We start from the raw sequence: 19,997 nt of genomic DNA on the forward strand, positions 1-19,997 counted from the left end.
AAAGAAAGAAAGAAAGAAAGAAAGAAAGAAAGAAAGAAAGAAAGAAAAGATGCACCTGTGCCTGTGTTTACATAGAAAGAAAACTAGTGGTTAGCCCTCATTGACAGAAAAAAATTGATTGAGGCCGGGTGCTGTGGCTGTCACCTGTAATCCCAGCACTTTGGGAGGCTGAGGTGGTTGGATCACCTGAGGTCAGGAGTTCGAGACCAGCCTGGCCAACATGGTGAAACCCCGTCTCTACTAAAAATACAAAAATTAGCCAGCCGCGGTGGCACATGCCTGTAATCCCAGCTACTCCGGAGGCTGAGCAGGAGAATCACTTGAGCCTGGGAGGCGGAGGTTGCAGTGAGCCAAGATTGCGCTATTGTACTCCAGCCTGAGCAACAGAGGGAGAGTCTGTCTCAAAAAAAAAAAAAAAAAAAAAAATTGATCGTTATGAGAGTAGTTAAGTCATTGATTTATTCATTTAACAAATATTTGAGGGCTAGAGAATAAATATCTATGTATGAGACAAAATGTCATGGTTTTATCTCTGTACCTTTTTACACATTCTTCCCTTTACCTGGAATGTCAACACACACACGTACACATAAACACACATACACAAACACACACACACACATACACACACACATACACCCACACACCCCCTGCTCCACGATCTGGTCAGCGCCCCCACACTTTGTCCGCATTCTGGTAGAAAGCAGCTACTCCTCAATCTGTTCTGGGTTCCCATCTTCTGCACACATCTTTGATTCCCCAGTTAAACTCACAGAGGAATAAAGGAACAAAGGAAGTACATTTAAAAAGGAGAATGAAAAGAAAAAGAGATGCATGTGGAGAGGTGCCAAAGGAAAGAAACCAACAACAGAATTTAAAAAGTAGAAATGAAAACAGAGAATTAAGGCCGGGCGCAGTGGCTCACGCCTGTAATCCCGGCACTTTGGGAGGCCTAGGCGGGCGGATCACGAGATCAGGAGATAGAGACCATCCTGGCTAACCCGGTGAAACCCCATCTCTACCAAAAACACAAAAAATTAACCGGCCGTTGTGGCGGGCGCCTGTAGTCTCAGCTACTCGGCAGGAGAATGGAGTGAACCCAGGAGCGGAGGTTGCAGTGAGTCGAGACCGCACCCCTGCACTCCAGCCTGGGCGACAGATATAGGCTCCGTCTCAAAAAAAAAAAGAAAAGAAAAGAAAAGAAAACAGAGAATTAAAGAATGAAATAGATAAGACCAAGCAGCAGTTTAATAGTGCTTTTTAACACATGAAGGACCTTCACCTGGAGAGTAATAATAGGCTTTTCTCCTTAGGGAATTATAAGGAAGGAAATCATTCTCAGTGAAAGTGGCAGAGACAGAGTCAGCGAGCTTTACTGGGTACTTACCATAGGCGGGGCATGATTTCTACTATCAAGGGGCTTACAATTTAATGGAAAAGACAGCTGTGCATAGAAAAAAATGACTAATAATCAATTTAATGGAACAGATTACAAGAGCAATGAATTCAGAGGAGAGAGAGATCTCTGTGAATTCATGAGCTGGGATAAAAAGAAAACACTTTACTGAATAGATAAAAATGGGAGTTGCTATCAATGAAAGACAGAATGGACTCAGGCAAAGAGAAGAACAGGAGAGAATGGCACAAAACATGATTGGCAAGTCTGAAAAATGCATTTTCAGTAGCTCCTTACGAAACCCAATTTTTCCACTTGCCCACTACAACCTGCACCACCCTAGGCAAATCTCTCCTCTCTAATTTTTTTTCTCCTCTTTCAGTTGGACAATTTTTTTTTTTTTTTTAGTTTTTTGACACGGAGTCTTGCTCTGTTTCCCAGGCTAGGGTGCAGTGGCACCATCGCAGTTCAGTGCAATCTCCGCCGCCTGGAAACAGAAAAACATTTCACAAATTACCATAAATTGTTGTTAATATGTAGAAAAACTCATGCCTACAACCTTTCTAAAATAGAAATGACTTCAGCAGCTCTGTTTCATTTTGTTTTTTTAGAGACAGTGTCTCGCTCTGTCACCCAGGCTGGAGTGCAGTGGTGCAATCTCAGTTCAGTGCAATCTCCACCTCCTGGGTTCAAGTGATTCCCCTGTCTCAGCCTCTGCAATAGCTGGGATTACAGGCTCCCGCTACCATGTCCGGCTAATTTTTGTAGTTTTAGTAGAGACGGGGTTTTGCCATGTTGGCCAAGCCGGTCTCCAACTCCTGACCTCAGGTGATCTGCCTGCCTCGGCCTCCAGAAGTGCTGAGATTACTGGAGTGAGCCACCACACCCAGCCTCAGTTGGACAAGTTTATCAACACTCTGTTTTGCTATCAATACACAAAAACAAAACTACTTCTGTTCTAGCTATGTTCTCTTTTCTCTTCTTTTTCTTTCTTTTTTTTTTTTTTTTTTTCAGATGGAGACTCGCTCTGTCACCAGGCTGGAGTGCAGTGGCACGACCTTGGGTCACTGCAACGTCCACTTCCTGTGTTCAAGCAATTCTCCTGCCTCAGCCTCTCGAGTAGCTGGGACTACAGGCATGAGCCAGCATGCCCAGCTAATTTTTGTATTTTTAGTAGAGATGGGGTTTCACCATGTTGGCCAGGATGGTCTCAATCTCTTGACCTTGTGATCCGACCCCCCACCCTTCGGCCTCCCAAAGTACTGGGATTACCGGCATAAGCCACTGTGCCCAGCCTTCTTTTTTAAAAACACAGGAAAATTCTAGCCGGGGGCGGTGGCTTGCGCCTATAATCCCAGCACTTTGGGAGGACGAGGCAGGCAGATCACAAGGTCAGGAGTTCAAGACCAGCCTGGTCAATATGGTGAAACCCCGTCTCTACTAAAAATAAAAAAATAATTACTTGGGCGTAGTGGCAGTCTTTTGTAGTCCCAGCTACTCGGGAGGCTGAGGCAGGAGAACGGCGGGAACCCGGGAGGCGGAGGTTGCAGTGAGCCGAGATCATGACATTGCACTCCAGCCTGGGCAACAGAGAGAGATTCTGTCTCAGAAAAAAAATAAAATAAAATAAAATGATCTATACTCCCAGTCTGCTATTCCTCCCCTAGAATTCTCTTTAGATCCCACTACAATCAGGCCAACCCCACTGCAAACACCAAACTGCACCTATCAGGTCTTCAGTAACATCCATATGGCTAAATTCACCAGTCAATCCTCAGCCATCATATTTGACCTCTTTGAAGCATTTGACTAACCTGATGCCTCTCCCCTTCTTGAAATGCTTTCTGTCCTAGCTTTCAGGATACCTAACTCCTTTGGTTTTTTGGTTTTTTTCTGGTGTTTTGTTTTGTTTTGTTTTGTTTTGTTTTGTTTTGTTTTGTTTTGTTTTGAGAGAAGGTCTCACACTGTCTCCCAGGCTGGAGTACAAGGGCTGGATCATGGCTCACTGCAGCCTTGACCTCACGTGCTCTATCAATCCTCCCATCTCAGCCTCCCAGGTAGATGGGATTACAAGCACACGCCATCTCACCTGGCTAATGTTTTTGTATTTTTTGTAGAGATGGGGTTTCACCATGTGAATTTCACCAGTTCATGCCCAGAGTGATCTTAAACTCTAGAGCTCAAGCAATTCGCCAGCCTCACCCTCCCAAAGTGCTGAGATTACGGGTGTGAGCCGCTGCACCTGCCTCCTCCTTTGTCTTCACTCCTTTGGGGATTTCATGCTATCTCATGGCTTTAAATACCATCTACATGCATTCTTGTGCTTTTATTAAAAGGAAGATGTAAGTAAAATAAATTGGTCAAGATATTCCTAATATTTCCTCACATTCACAGGTTGGATTTTCTGAATTACTTTTCAACTCAGTATTACTGATGCCCAAGCTTTTCCACCAACCTTGTCCATTATACCATCAGAGCAAAAGAACACTGTGATCTCCGGGGACTTTTCTCATCTCACTATAAAGTGTCAGTATAAGATTTCTAATCCACAACCAGGATTTATAGTCTTTCTCAAATGTTCCTGAAATGATCCACTGGTTGCAATGCTGAGGAGTTGCAGTTTCCCAGTCACTCCACCAGGAATAATAATGTGCGACTCTCGGCCAGGCGCAGTGGCTCACGCCTGTAATCCCAGCACTTTGGGAGGCCAAGGTGGGCGGATCACCTGACGTTGGGGGTTCGAGACCAGCCTGACCAACATGGAGAAACCCCGTCTCTACTAAAAATACAAAAAACTTAGCAAAGCGTGATGGCACAGGTATGTAATCCCAGCTATTCGGGATGCTGAGGCAGAAGAATCACTTCAACCCGGGAGGCAGAGGTTGCAATGAGCCGAGATTGCGCCACTGCACTCCAGCCTGGGCAACAAGAGTGAAACAAGTCCTAACAATGTAGGACTCTCATACCTGGGCAATGGCAACTAGTCACATCTACCCCAGCTGACAATTAACGTAAGATGTCCTAGACAGTAAGATCGCTCATATATGATGCCCTAGACACATCCCAATTTCAGAAATGTTAAATGTGTGTCTCAACACTGATAACATGTGGTAATAAACATCACTTTTCTTCTGGTATGGATGCACCGAAACTTTCCCTGCAAAGTTCTGTGACACACAGAATCTTTTACTGCTCCATAGCATGGAAAGATTTCATTTGGAGCAACTAGTGTGTGCTGCTATCAGAGGTTAATAAAAGAAAACTGATAGAAGTTAGAGTCCTGCTCAGGCTGGGTCACGTGCAGAGAAAATGTCGCAAAGAAGAGGGTATCCCTCTTCTGGGTCAATTTGGTTTTGCTTGACCACTTGAAAATAAAGGATTTTGTGAGTTTTTCAGTTTTTTTTTTTTTTTTTTTTTTTTTTTTTTTGCTAGACTAAGTTGGGATAAATGACTTGGATAGAGAACCTTAAAGATTCACAGTTTAATACATTTGTGTTAAAGAAGAAGAAGAAGAAAACTCACATTTGGTATCAATATTTAACATTTATTGAGTTCCTTAGTTCTTATAACAGTTTATGAAATACAGTATAAAAGGTAATCCTATAATCCTTAGGAAAAATTGTTGACTTTCAACCCCAGCATGAAAAGAAGGAGCTTCCTGTGTAATAAGCCAATTCACAGTCTTAGAAATCCTATTAAAATAGCTGAATATTATGCTCGAATCTCTTAGACTCCTTTGGTACAAGACAAGGATTAGAAACTTGGCTATAGAGAAACGTTTTAGACTTGTGCATCATTAAATTTACTCCTAAATTTGAGATGGCTGGAGTTTCCCCTGTGTAAGAAAACATTGCGATTTTTTTTTCTCCTCTAGCATTACAGCAATGTTAAAATAATAAAGAAAAAAAAAACTTAAATAAATTTATCCAAAAAATAAATGTCTCAGTATTCAGGGGAAGGGAAGAAACTAAAAGGGGTTAAGCATCAGCACTACACTAGACTCTTGATGGGGATCATCTTATTTAATTCTCACAGCGTATTTATGAGGTGAGGATTTTTGGAAACCAAGACTTGGGAAGCCTAAGTAAGATCATGAGGCTAGGCCGGGCGCGGTGGCTCACTCCCGTAATCCCAGCACTTTGGGAGGCCAAGGTGGACAGATCACCTGAGGTCAGGAGTTCAAGACCAGCCTGCCCAACATGTCAAAACCCCGTCTCTACTAAAATTACAAAAAATTAGCCAGCCAGATATGGTGGCGCGCACCTGTAATCCCAGCTACTCCGGAGGCTGAGCCAGGAGAATCGCTTGAACCCAGGAGGTGGAGGTTTCAGTGAGCCAAGATCTCACCACTATACTTCAGCCTGGGAGACAAGAGTGAAACTCCGTCAAAAAAAAAAAAAAAAAAATCACAAGGCTAGTGGAAGCAGGGCTGAGACTGAAGCCCAGTCTGCTTAACGTTCTCGGTTTATGCTCTTGACACCTTCACAATTGCTAACAGATGATTCAGTCTACCAAAAGTCATGATTTCTGCTTCATATATTCGTAGATTTCTGAAAGAGGGAAAATTAAGGAAGAAGCCAATTCACATGAGACAGAGGCAGAGATTCTGTTTCTGTCTGCCTGGTAGTAAATGTAATAGTCTATCTATTAAGCAGAATTTTTAGAATATCCTCTGGCTATAGGTTACTTTGCTGACACCACTAATTGGATCCTTACCCAGGGCCCAGTCAAGGCCATTTTGTAACCCTCTACCTCCCTTCTTTGTTCTATTCCCTCTGCTTTATCCAACGTTGGATAATTGGGATGGAAACCCAAATAGAGGAGGCAGTGCTCCTGCACCCTAATTTTATAGCCTGGAGTCTTGGGGCTCTAAATCAAGTTTTAATATTGAAACGATTAAGCAGCTTCCTGCAGCTTCACCCATAATTATGGCAAGTCCTACAAATCTAACCAGAATTCAGGGTGTTTAAACTACAATATACTCTGCTAGAGCCTATAGCAGGTGCATTTTTCAGTAGAATGGGCCCCTGATTTTTTTCCAGATGTGATTTTTCTTCTGCTTTCTTTAAAGACCTCATTTTATGTATTGAGACAGCAACAGGAAATCTCTTTGGCTTTCTTCCCTGTCCCTGCTACTCTATTTATAGTTCCAAATGTTGCCAGGTGTCAGCAACAAAATTAAAGAGGGACTATTAGAGTCTCTCCAAGCTGTTGTTGTTACTTAGGGTTCATCTAATATTTTACATTAGCAAGTTGCAGTGCAGTTGCATTCATTCAAATATTCTGAACATTTTAAAGATGCCTAATGATTTCCTGTTTTCCAAGCCCCAAACAAAGCCCTTCTCTATATTGTGTACACTTAAGCTGCTAAAACCTAAAGATTTGAGCCTGAGGGAATTATGATCCAGGCTGAAACTGTTCACTAAAAATGGCTGTGCTAGCTGGAGTGTACTCAGCTTCATGTTGTGATAATGCAGATAAGTAGCTATGTTTTTGTTTTTGTTTTCTTGAGACGGAGTTTCACTCTTGTTGCCTAGACTAGAGTGCAATGGCCCAGTCTCGGCTCACTGCAAGCTCCCCCTCCTGGGTTCAAGCGATTCTCCTGCCTCAGCCTCCCGAGTAGCTGGGATTACAGGCACCCACCACCACACCTAGCTAACTTTTGTATTTTTAGTAGAGACAGGGTTTCACCGTGTCGGTCAGGCTGGTCTTGAACTCCTGACCTCAGGCAATCTGCCTGCCTCGGCCTCCCAAAGTTCTGGGATTACAGGCATGAGCACTATGTTTTAACACCAAAAAAATGGAGCATGTGCTTAAGGTTTAAAGGCATTCCCATGCCTTTCAAAGCAGCCGTACACGTTTGTCAACAGGTTCAATTTATTCATCTAGAAAATGGGAATAGTTTTAATTAAGTGATAACTAATGGGGGAAGGGGAGAGAATGCTTTCTCTATTGCTTTTTCTATTGCTCTCACTTAATTAGCTTTATCACAAAAGGACGTGGTGGCTCACCTGTAATCCCAGCACTGTGGGAAGCCGAGATAGGCAGAACACTTGAGCCTAGAAGTTCAAGACCAGCCTGGGCAACATAGCAAAACCCTCTCTCTACCAAAAATACGAAAAAATCAACCAAGTGTGGTGGTGTACTTCTGTAGTCCAGCTACTCAGGGGGCTAGGATGGGAGAATCACCTGAGCCCAGGAAGCCAAGACTGCAGTGAGCCGTGATTGCACCATCGCACTCCCGCCTGAGTGACAGATTAAGACACCATCTCAAAAAAAAGGAAAGAAAGAAAGAAACCTATAAACTCACAGCCCACCAAGTTTCATAGTTCATAGCCATGACAGGAAGTATGCAGGTGGGTGTATGGAGGGACAGGAGTCACAAAACACAGAGTCATTTGCTATATTTCTCAGTATAATCCATTACAAACAAGCCTGTACTTTGACCAGTGGATGTGAAGCATGTAACTGGGTACTGCCATCTCCTCCCAGTCCTGCTAGGCAGTAGAAATGAAAAGAAAGCCGCAGTAAAAAAAAATAAATAAATAAATAACCAAACCTCAAAAGAGTGACCTTGAGTTTCCCAAAGAATAAATGGTTATGAGGGCCTAATTATAATGAGGCAATTGATGTTTGAGACTTGAACTCACCAGGAAAGGTTTGAAAGTTAGCAGGGCATCTTTTGTAAGACCAAAAGATGGAGTTAAAGAGGGACATGAGAAAACTAAACTTCTCTTCTACTATTTGCTTTGAACAATTCTATGTGTTTTAATTTTTATCAAAACCTTTGGAAGATAAATATTTTTATAGCGACTTAAAAGATGATAAAAATGCCTGGTGTGGTGGCTCTGGCCTATAATCCCAGCACTTTGGGAGGCCAATGTTGGTGGATAGCTTGAGCTCAAGAGTTCAAGATTAGACTGGACAACATCGTGAGACCTTATCTCTACAAAAAAAAAGAAAAGAAAAGAAAAGAAAAGAAAAGAACCAACTGGGTGCTGTAGCATGCACCTGTAGTCCCAACTACTCAAGAGGCTGAGGTCGAAGGCTGAGGTCGGAAGGACTGCTTGAGACCTGGAGGTTGAGACTGTAGTGAGCCGAGATCACACCATCACTAGCCTGGGCAACAGAGCAAGACACTGTCTGTCTGTCTGTCTGTCTCTCTCTCTCTCTCTCTCACACACACACACACACACACACACATGAAAATAAGGTGCACAGAGGCTCTGAACTTGCTGACATGCCAACATAAAGCTGACTCGCCCCAGAACCATAAATAATCATGACATGCAGGTGGAGTGGAGAATTAAACTCGGGTCTGTCTGGCTACAAAGCCTGTGCTGTTTTCACTTTGCTTTTTGAGTTTGTTTTTTAAATTACTATTCTAGGAGAAAAAAAAATAGCCAGCATGAATAATATTTTACATATGTTTAGTTATACTTAAATGTATTTCAGTTCTAAATAAACAAAAGTACTAATAACAAAGGAGATATGACTAGACGTTCAGGAATGAAAGCAAATCAGAAGCATTTGGAAATTAGAAGAAATTCACGGGCCGGGCGCGGTGGCTCAAGCCTATAATCCCAGCACTTTGGGAGGCCGACACGGGTGGATCACGAGGTCAGGAGATCGAGACCATCCTGGCCTACACGGTGAAACCCCCGTCTCTATTAAAAAATACAAAAAACTAGCCGGGCGAGATGGCGGGCGCCTGTAGTCCCAGCTACTCGGGAGGCTGAGGCAGGAGAATGGCGTAAACCCGGGAGGCGGAGCTTGCAGTGAGCCGAGATCGCGCCACTGCACTTCAGCCCGGGCGACAGAGCGAGACTCCGTCTCAAAAAAAAAAAAAAGAAGAAGAAGAAGAAATTCACAAGGTCATTTTGTGGCTTTCTACAAAAATTATCTGTTTACCAAATCATCAGTTTCTTCTACAGCACACACACCCCATCACCACCACCACTGAAAGGGAATAGAAAGTAAATGCCCCAGGTTAGCTAAGGCTGGAGCATTCCCAGGGAGAACTATCACCAGTTACTCTAATTCATGCCTCAGGCTCTCACCACTGAACTAGCAACTTAACTATACAATAAAATATAATATCTGTGATGTATTTCAGCACTCACCATGGCCCCTGGCCCCAACTTTTGCTCCAGGGCCTGAGTCCATTTGCACTAGCCCACTTCAGAATAGTTGAGGGCAAGGCTTGATTCCCAAATCTCTTTGTGTTGATCATTAGCATAAACATTAATCTGTCTAGTATCTAATGACATTTTAATTGCTCTAGCCTAGCTAAGCTGGGACATTTACTCTCCATTCAATTTTTAGTGGCGGTGGCGGGAGGGTGTGTGCACATGTGTGTAGGGGGAGGATAGGGGAGCTATTGACAAAGGATGCTTCAAATTTAAAACTTTACAAAATGTCTGAAAGCCTTTCCCCCCCCCCCCCCCCCCCCGGAGATGGAGTCTCACTCTGTCGCCCAGGTTGGAGTGCAGTGACACGATCTTGGCTCACTGCAACCTCTACCTCCTGGATTCGAGCGATTCTCCTGCCTCAGCCTCCCAAGTAGCTGGGACTACAGGCAGGCGCCACCAGGCCCGAAGCCTTCTCTTTTTTTAACAAGAACAACTACAAAAGATGTTTAGACAAAATGCTTGGTTTTCATAGTCCCAAGCTTTTTATACTTGAAGTTTCTCATTTCTTTACAACTGAAATCAGTGTGTAAATACTTGTATTAAAATGCAGAATGATTGTGCTGTTCAAAGGTGTCCTAGAGCTTAGAGAATAGTTGGTTTATCTGCAGCTATCTCATATTGATCATTCAGTCATCTTCAGGATTAATTGATTTGCTTCACATAAGATTTTTGTACTACCAGCATCAGGGAGAATTTCAAAACCTCAGTAGGGAACTTAAATAAGCAGAAAATATATAAAGAAAATTATCATAGTAAATAAATATTTTTTAGTTTGCTCTGCAAGTTATTCCAAAGAAACTTCTGAATTGCATGAATGAAACCCATGGTTATAGAAATAAATGATTACCAATCAAATGAGAAATGCAAGTGCTATTTTTTCACAGCCTGCTATACTGCAAAGGAATCAGCCACTGTCGCTGTGTTTTGGCAGTGATTCAAAGGCAGAGAAATGAGAAAGCTTTATAGTGGGGTGGTGGGTGGGGAGGGAAGGCTTCAGGTGTATCCTGATTGGAGGCTGTTGCCATGGAGAAGCTGTAAGCGGGCTAAACAGAAGTAGGGGCATACTGCATGATCAGTTAGGGGTGCATGTTTTGCTTGCTCTGTTTGGTCTTAAATTGGATGTAGGCACAAAAATTAGGGTAGATGTCAGTTATTAATCAAGTCCTGGCCTTGTGGGGCCAGTTGTTACAGAAGTTATCCGTTAGCTTCCTGGATTGTTACTAGCGATAGCAACCTGGCTTCCAGCAAGTCTGTCAGAAGAAAAACTTCTCTATATTCTTTTCTTATCTTCAGTACCTGGGGCCTATACTGACGAAAGAAAGATTAAAAAGGAAAAAAAAAAGTTTTCTTCGCATACAACGTAGAAGTAGCTTGCTAATTGAAGTTAGAGGTTCATATACCTAATTTAGTAGAGAAAAGGGAGAGGGCAGAAATGGCTCTCATAGAACAAATAGGTTTCTTTAGGAAAACAAATGAGTTTTTAGGAGAACAAACAGAGGTTAAGAAAATTTGCTATAATGTTTGTTTATGCAGATGTGGGTGGTCTTTCCACCTTCTTCATGGCCATGAAACTCCCCAGGAGAGGGGATTTATGTAGCCTCATTTTTCAGAAGTTGCTGCTGTTAGTCAGCTAAGATAAGCTCCAAGGATGCTATCCTCTGAATCTGTTGAATCTCAGATATCTTCAGTTTAAAATAATCTTCATATCAACTCGCATGTTTCAAGTGAGTCCCCGCAACTTGTAGCAGGCTGGCATCCTGAACTATTTATTGTAGATAAAGAAGTTAGTTTCCAAAGCAGGTTGCTGCATAATTCCGAGTTCTATTTTTTTAGTATATGGTCCAACCATTGTTCATTTATTTGTACATTCAGTCTCTGATCATCATGTGTGATGCCATTTTGCAGGGAAGGAAGGCAGATCTTTTTTCTCTTCCTTTTCTTACAAATTCGTATTGTCATGATTATAAGCATATGTGCTGCAGTTTAAAGGAATTCAGAATGAATATGGCATATTTTCAGCAAAGTCAGCTTTTCCTTTTTGTTTCCATTGTAATTGTGCTGCAATCACACTCTGTATTGGAAGAAGATCTGTATCCCTTCGTCAGTAGATACAAAGAAAATGTAATGGAGATAGATACAGGGAAGTGAAATCTAGACACCAATGAAGGGTAGAATCAAGGGAGGGGTTGGGTGCTCTTGCAGTGACTGGTTGTCTGGCTTTTACCCAAGCAAAGCCATGGGGAATGCTCAACAAGGTGATGAAGAGAGACAAGGGAAGAGAGAAATAGCATAAATAGAAAAAAGACACCGAGACTCAATAATTCTAATTAACATTTAACTTTCATCCACTCCAGAATGGTTAGAATGACAAACCCTCTTCTTCCATACAAGCTAGTGTCCTTTCTATCTTCTCCTTTAACAATTCTAAATTGAGTTTGTCTATAATTCTGAGGCTAACGCCATAGTCTCATCCTCACTAAAAGAGAGCACAGAAATTTATAGGACAAAATCAGTTGATCAAAGCAAAACAGAAATTGCAAGGGAAATAAAAGGTAGGAATCAAACATTGGCCAGGCGTGGTGGCTCACACATGTAATCCCAACACTTTGGGAGGCAGAGGCAGCAGGTCACTTGAGGTCAGGAGTTTGAGACCAGCCTGGCCAACATGGTGAAACCCCATTTCTACCAAAAATACAGGCTTGGCGTGGTGGTTCATGCCTATAACCACAGCACTTTGGGAGGCCATTGTGGGCAGATCACCTGAAGTCAGGAGTTCGAGACCAGCCTGGCTAAAGTGGTGAAACCCCATCTCTACTAAAAATACAAAAAAAAAAAAAAAAATGGCAGGCGCAGTGGCTCATGCCTGCAATCCTAGCACTTTGGGAGGCTGAGGCGGGTGGATCACGAGGTCAAGAGATCAAGACCATCCTGGCCAACATGGTGAAACCCCGTCTCCACTAAAAATACAAAAATTAGCCAGGCATAGTGGCGTGAGCCTGTAATCCCAGCTACTTGGGAGGCTGAGGCAGGAGAATCGCTTAAATTTGGGAGGCAGAGGTTACAGTGAGCCAAGATCACGCCACTGCACTCCAGCCTGGCAACAGAGCGAGACTCTGTCTCAAAAAAAAAAAAAAAAAAATTAGCTGGGCCTAGTGGTGCACACCTATAGTACCAGCTACTCGGGAGGCTAAGGCAGGAGGATCGCTTGAACCCAGATGTTGGAGGTTGCAGTGTGCTGAGATCATGCCATTGCACTCCAGCCTGGGTGACAAGAGTGAAACTCTGTCTCAGAAAATAATAAATAATAAATAAATAAAATAAAATAAATAAAAAATATAAAACAAATAGCCAGGCATGGTGACACATGCTTGTAATCCCAGCTACTGGAGAGGCTGAGGCAGGAGGATCACTTGAACCCAGAAGGTGAAGGTTGCAGTGAGCTGAGATTGTGCCACTGCACTCCAGCTTGGATGAAAAAGTGAAACTCTTATCTCAAAAAAAAAAAAAAAAATTAGTGGTATCAAGGGAAAGAAGATGTTCAGTGAAAATTTTGTACTCATTTTACATAGCACACTCCACAACTTGGTATCTCTAAGTAGACTATGTTTTCAAACTGTAATCTTAATTTTTTATTAAAATAATTATAATTTAATACATGTAATATGCACTATCTGTACCAAGAGAGGGGCAGAAAGTCAAGACTGGCTTGTCTTGGGAAGAAAATGTCAAAATGTGCTTTAGATAGGGAGGGCTAATTGGCTTCCAACTTAAAATACTCAAGAAATTAGCCTACACTGCCAGGCCATTATCTCTTACTAAGGAACATTGGGAGACAGAACATATGTGCTATGCTTAAAAAGGGCAGAAGTTATATTCATTTTTAATTAGAAAAATTGTGAGGCCCTATAAATTATAGAATATGCAACTTTCCTTGGAGTCCTAGGAAGATGCTGGGTTTACTCTTCACATAATCAGTCCAAAGACACCAACAGTGCCACGTATGGAAGAATGTTCAGCCTGACTCTGATTCTCTGAAGAGAATCTCATCAACCCATTTGCTACTCTCCTGTAAGAGCCTACCAGGCCATATAGACAAAGTAAATACAAATTTACAAATGGGACACTTTCAGAATGTCCTTCTGGAGATGTTGAGTTCTTAAGCTTTTGAACGCATTGGATATAAGCTTTTGCCAAGATTTTAAAATTTTATACTATAACTTTAAACCTTTTTGTAGATGAGAAAATCACGTATTATAGAATTAAAATCTTATTCAAGTCTAACAACATTCCATCAGTTGTATTGACTTTGTCTATATGGCCTGGTAGGCTCTTACAGGAGAGTAGCAAATGGGTTGATGAGATTCTCCATTTAGGCCGGGCGCGGTGGCTCAAGCCTGTAATCCCAGCACTTTGGGAGGCCGAGATGGGCGGATCATGAGGTCAGGAGATCGAGACCATCCTGGCTAACACTGTGAAATCCTGTCTCTACTAAAAAATACAAAAAACTAGCCAGGCGAGGTGGCGGGCGCCTGTAGTCCCAGCTATACAAAAAACTAGCCGGGCGAGGTGGTGGGCGCCTGTAGTCCCAGCTACTCGGGAGCACTGCACTCCAGCCCGGGCGACTCCGTCTCAAAAAAAACAAACAAACAAAAAAAGAAAGTGTCCCATTTAAAGGCAGAGATTAGCATTTTGGTCACTACCTGAGGCTTTTGGAGCCCTGTCATTACTCAGAAAAAGGCCCTTTCTCACCAGAAGATGGCTGGATGTCAGCTCATACTTATCTCTGCCCAAATATCCTTCTGCAGGACACAGCTAAGCAAGTAGTCTGACTGCAACCCCCTCCACCATTCTCTGACTCCTTTTTCCCTGCTTTATGTTCTCCACAACATACAACAGCTTACAGCTTGTAGCATACTGTATGTGTTAGCTTATTTCACTTATTTTTTATCTCCATACTATAATATATGCTCCATGATTATAAGAATTTTTGTCCGTTTTGTTCACTGTTCTTGTCACCAGCACCCGGTGTGCCTGATTAATCATGATAGTGTTCAACAAATATTGCTGAAATAAGAAATGAATTGAGTCAAGTGAAATAAAGACAAAATAAATTTTGAAGGCAAAAGGAATAGGATTTCCCTGTTATTACCCAGCTTGTCAGTAAAGCCCTACCATGATAGCCAAAGTCAAGAGACGACCGTGTGAGACTCATTGTTCTTGACCTAGACCTGAGCACCACTGCACAGCATTAAAATCTTCCCTCTTCCTCCTCCTTTTGGTCCTCTTCTTTGCTCTTCTTGAATTCACCAATACCAGCTCCATTTCTAAGGCAGTGTGATGTTTGCCCTCTAGTGAGTTGCCACTCTGCAAGTCTCTGAAACCAGGATGAATTGGGTATACTGGTCTCATCATTTCCTATGGCATAAAAGAAGCACTTCTTTTTGAAGAATTTTCAGAAAATTTCCACATAGAAAACATTATAACTGAAGACTACTTTTTTTTTTCTTTTTTGAGACGGAGTCTCGCTCTATCATCAGGCTAGAGTGCAGTGCTACAATCTTGGCTCACTGCAACCTCCAACTCCCTGGTTCAAGAGATTCTCCTGCTTCAGCCTCCCAAGTAGCTGGGATTACAGGCACGTGCCACCACACCAAGCTAATTTTTGTATTTTTAGTAGAGATGGGGTTTCACCATGTTGGCCAGGATGGTCTCGATTTTCTGCCCTGGTGATCCACCCGCCTCGGCCTCCCAAAGTGCTGGAATTACAGGCGTGAGGCACTGCGCCCAGCCAAGACCGCTATTTTAAGGGGAGAGAGGGAGAAAGTGGTGAAGGCCTTGATTTAAAGACTAACAGAAGAGCTATCACTTAATTTTGTCAGTCATTCTGAATCTAATTAGTCCTCTTCTATGAAAAGTGTACAGTTTTGTCTTATTTTACAAAATAAGCACTCTCAGATGTCTTTCATCTCAACAAAAATAATTTTAAAACTCTCTACCTTGACCTTATCACCTTTCCAGTTGCCCCAGTCCCTTGCCTTCCTTTCATGGCCACATTTCAGGATGAAATGCCATGGGTCATTGGTCTCCCCTTTCTTTTTTTTTTTTTTTTTTTTTTTGAGGCGGAGTCTTGCTCTGTCGCCCGGACTGGAGTGCAGTGGCCGGATCTCAGCTCACTGCAAGCTCCACCTCCCGGGTTTACGCCATTCTCCTGCCTCAGCCTCCCGAGTAGCTGAGACTACAGGCGCCCGCCACCTCGCCCAGCTAGTTTTTGTATTTTTAGTAGAGACGGGGTTTCACCGTGTTAGCCAGGATGGTCTCGATCTCCTGACCTCGTGATCCGCCCGTCTCGGCCTCCCAAAGTGCTGGGATTACAGGCTTGAGCCACCGCGCCCGGCCTGCTCAGTTCTTAGATGGAGATTGTCTCTTCTTAGCCCCTCTTTGTTTATCATTCATAAACAATGACATTTACTCTTTAGAATAAACTCAAGACCCCAGCCCAAATGTCTCTGTGGAACTCCAGATTAATATCCCGTCTCTACCTGGATGGCCTTCAGTCATATCAAAATTAAACATACAAAACTGAAGTATTAAATTCTAATACAACAACTTCATTATTTTTTCCTTCCAAAATGTTTCCTCTTTTGGGCCCCCTCATCTGTGAATGGCACCATCATCCACTAAGTCAAAACAAAACATGTCAGGGGTGTCCTTGACTCCTCTTTCACGGTCAGCTTCCACAGCCAAATGTCACGGTGGCACGCTGAGTTCCCGAGGAAGCAAACTCTGAGATGGAGGTTTGTAAGCCGGCAGTTTATTAAGGAGAGTCCTTGGGACCAATACCTGAAGAGGGAAGAGGAAACAGGCAGGACTGAACAGGAAGAGAAATGGAGTCAAACTGTAATGCAGGTCCAATAACTGCCTCACCTGACTCCATGGAGAGCTCCAAAGCTGGAGTGACTTTTCAGAGTTACTCTGAGATGAGCTCATATGGCAAGGCCTTTATACGACCACATTAGTAATGGCTATATGATCTCCAGGGCCCAGTGCGAAATGAAGATGCAGAACTCCTTGTTTAAAAATTACAAATTTTAAGAAGGTGACAGGAAGCATTACACCATGCACTGGCCCCCTTCTGTGTGACTGCACAGGTCGCGCACACATGAAGCTAAGCCTATGGAGCTTAGCTCTGGAGCCATGGAGCCATGAAGCCCTCCTGACCACTCATTAGATATGGGAAAGGTTTCTCTACAATTGAGGCAATCCCTGAAGAGGCTGGCAACCAAAGACGATTTGCCAATGGCACTCCCAGAAGCTGGGAATAGCAGGAGTCAGCGTGCAAAATGAAGATGCCATGTTTTTTATTAGGAGGTCTCTGATGCTACTTCTGAAGTCCTGAGGTATAGGTCACCAATACTTAGAAGTGGTTATCATGAAATATTGAAAAGAATTGCATAGGCCAAGTGCAGTGGCTCACACCTGTAATCCCAGCACTTTGGGAGGCCAAGATGGGTGGATCACTTGAGATCAGAAATTCAAGACCAACCTGGCCAACGTGGTGAAACCCTGTCTCTACTTAAAAAATACAAAAAATTGGCCGGGCGCGGTGGCTCAAGCCTGTAATCCCAGCACTTTGGGAGGCCGAGACGGGTGGATCACGAGGTCAGAAGATCGAGACCATCCTGGCTAACACGGTGAAACCCCATCTCTACTAAAAAATACAAAAAACTAGCCGGGCGAGGTGGCGGGCGCCTGTAGTCCCAGCTACTCGGGAGGCTGAGGCAGGAGAATGGCGTGAACCTGGGAGGCAGAGCTTGCAGTGAGCTGAGATCTGGCCACTGCACTCCAGCCTGGGCGACAGAGCGAGACTCCGTCTCAAAAAAAAAAAAAAAATACAAAAAATTAGGCAGGCGTGGTGGCGCGTGTCTGTAGTCCCAGCTACTTGGTAGGCTGAGGCAGGAGAATCACTTGAATCTGGGAGGCAGAGGTTGCAGTCAGCTGAGAGCCACTGCACTGCAGAGAGCCACTGCACTGCAGCCTGGGCAAAAAAGCAAGATCTCGTCTTGGAAACAAAACAAAACAAAACAAAACCTGCATAAATGGTTTAGTTTCTTATTACATAAATATTTTAAAAATAATTTTTAGGCTGGGCACAATGGCTCAGGCCTGTAATCCCAGGACTTTGGGAGGCTGAGGTGGGCAGATCATGAAGTCAGGAGTTCGAGACCAGCCTGGCCAATATGGTGAAACCCTGTCTCTATTAAAAATACAAAAATTAGCCGGGTGTGATGACATGCGCCTGTAGTCCCAGCTACTCGGGAGGCTGAGGCAGAAGAATCACTTGAACCCAAGAAGCAGAGGTTGCAATGAGCCGAGATCACACCTGGGTGACAGAATGAGACTCCGTCTCAAAAATAATAATAATAATTTTCAGAAACTGGCACTCCCAGAAAATGGAGTAACTGAATATCCTTGAAGAGAGATCTGGGCATGGGTCTTCCTTTCAGATATCCACCATGTCATTAAGCCTGTCAATTTTACCACCTTGAAATTTCTTGGATCAATTCTCTCTTCTCAATTGACCCTGCTGGTCTTGGTTAAGATTCTCATCATACCTCGAATTAACTACTGAAATATCCCCATATCTATTATTTCTCTACTTCTATTCTAGCCTTCACATTCCTCCTACTGAAAATGAGACTGTCATTCTCATTCTTAAAATACTAAATGGCTTCCTTTTACCCAAAAGATTGAAATCTAAACCAACATTTCTTCTTTTCTTTTTTTTCTTTGAGACTGAGTCTCACTCTGTCACCCAGGCTGGAGTGCAGTGGCGTAATCTTGGCTCACTGCAACCTCTGTGCCTTGGGTTGGAGCAATTCTCCTGCCTCAGCCTCCCAAACAGCTGGGATTACAGGTGTGCACCACCACACCCGGCTAATTTTTGTATTTTTAGTAGAGACGGAGTTTCACCATATTGGCCAGGCTGGTCTTGAACTCCTGACCTCAGGTGATCTGCCCACCTCAGCCTCCCAGAGTGCTGGCATTACAGGCATGAGCCACCACGCCTGGCCTAAACCAACATATCTTAAACTGTGTTTCATAAAACACTAGTCTTCAGAGTAAAAAATGTGTATATATGATGCTGGTAATTTTTCTTCTGAGTTGTTTTTAATATATTCATGTAATAAAAAACTAAACCATTTATGCAGTTGTTTTTACTATTTCACGATAATCACATCTAAGTATTGGTGACTTACACCCCAGAACTTCAGAAGTAGCATGACAGTGTCTCGCTCTGTCACCCAGGCTGGAGTACAGTGGCACTATCTTGGCTCACTGCAACCTCTGCCTCCAGGATCCAAGCAATTCTTGTGCCTCAGCCTCCCGAGCAGCTGGGATTACAGGCTCCTGCCATCACACCTGGCTAATTTTTGTATTTTTAGTAGAGATGAGGTTTCACCTTATTGACCAGGCTGGTCTCAAACTCCTGGCCTCAAGTGTTCTGCCCACCTCAGCCTCTCAGAGTGCTGAGATTACAGGCATGAGCCACCGTGCCTGGCCTAGACTGGGTAATTTTAAAACAACATAAATTTATTGGTCATGGTTCTGGAGGGTGGGAAGTTTAAGGTCAAAGTGCCAGCAGATTCAGTGTCTCGTGAGGGCTTCCTCTGTGCTTCAAAGATGGTTCCTTCTCTGTATCCTCATGTGACAGAAGGGGCAAACAAGCTCCCTCAAGCCCCTTTTGTAAGGATTACGATCCCATTCCCGGGCATGGAGCCCTCCTGACCTAATTGTCTTTCAAAGGCCTCACCTCTTAATACCATTTGCCTGGGGATTAGGTTTCAACATATCAGTTTGTGGGGGACACAAAGATTCAGACTATCACTCTTATAAACATTTTATTAAATAATACATACATAAATAGTACACCCAGAAAGACACTGTGCATAGGTTATACAGCCTGATGAATAATCATACTTCACCTACTGGTGCAACAACCACCAAAATCTAGAAACAAAGTATTACAGGTGGGGCACAGTGGCTCATGCCTGTAATCCCAGCACTTTGGGAGGCCGAGGCAGGAAGATCACGAGGTCAGGAGATCAAGAACATCTTGGTTAACATGGTGAAACCCCGTCTCTACTAAAAATACAAAAAATTAGCTGAGCGTGGTGGTGGGTGCTTGTGGTCCCACTTACTTGGGAGGGTGAGGCAGGAGAATGGCGTGAACCCAGGAGGCAGAGCTTGCAGTGAGCAGAGATCGGGCCACTGCACTCCAGCCTGGGCAACAGAGAGAGACTCCATCTCAAAAAAAAAAAAAGAAAGAAAGAAAGAAAAGAAAAGAAAAAGAAAAAGAGGCCAGGCGCGGTGGCTCAAGCCTGTAATCCCAGCACTTTGGGAGGCCGAGA

General features: G+C 43.4%; 1 pseudogene; it reads right to left on the reverse strand.

The window, feature by feature from the left end:
- LOC111542210 overlaps nucleotides 1–692 on the reverse strand; it is a 5,281-nt pseudogene extending 4,589 nt beyond the window's left edge.
- Between the last annotated feature and the right edge of the window lie 19,305 nt (nucleotides 693–19,997).

This window comes from Piliocolobus tephrosceles, unplaced genomic scaffold (assembly GCF_002776525.5).
Source record: "Piliocolobus tephrosceles isolate RC106 unplaced genomic scaffold, ASM277652v3 unscaffolded_20, whole genome shotgun sequence".
Taxonomy (NCBI): domain Eukaryota; kingdom Metazoa; phylum Chordata; class Mammalia; order Primates; family Cercopithecidae; genus Piliocolobus; species Piliocolobus tephrosceles.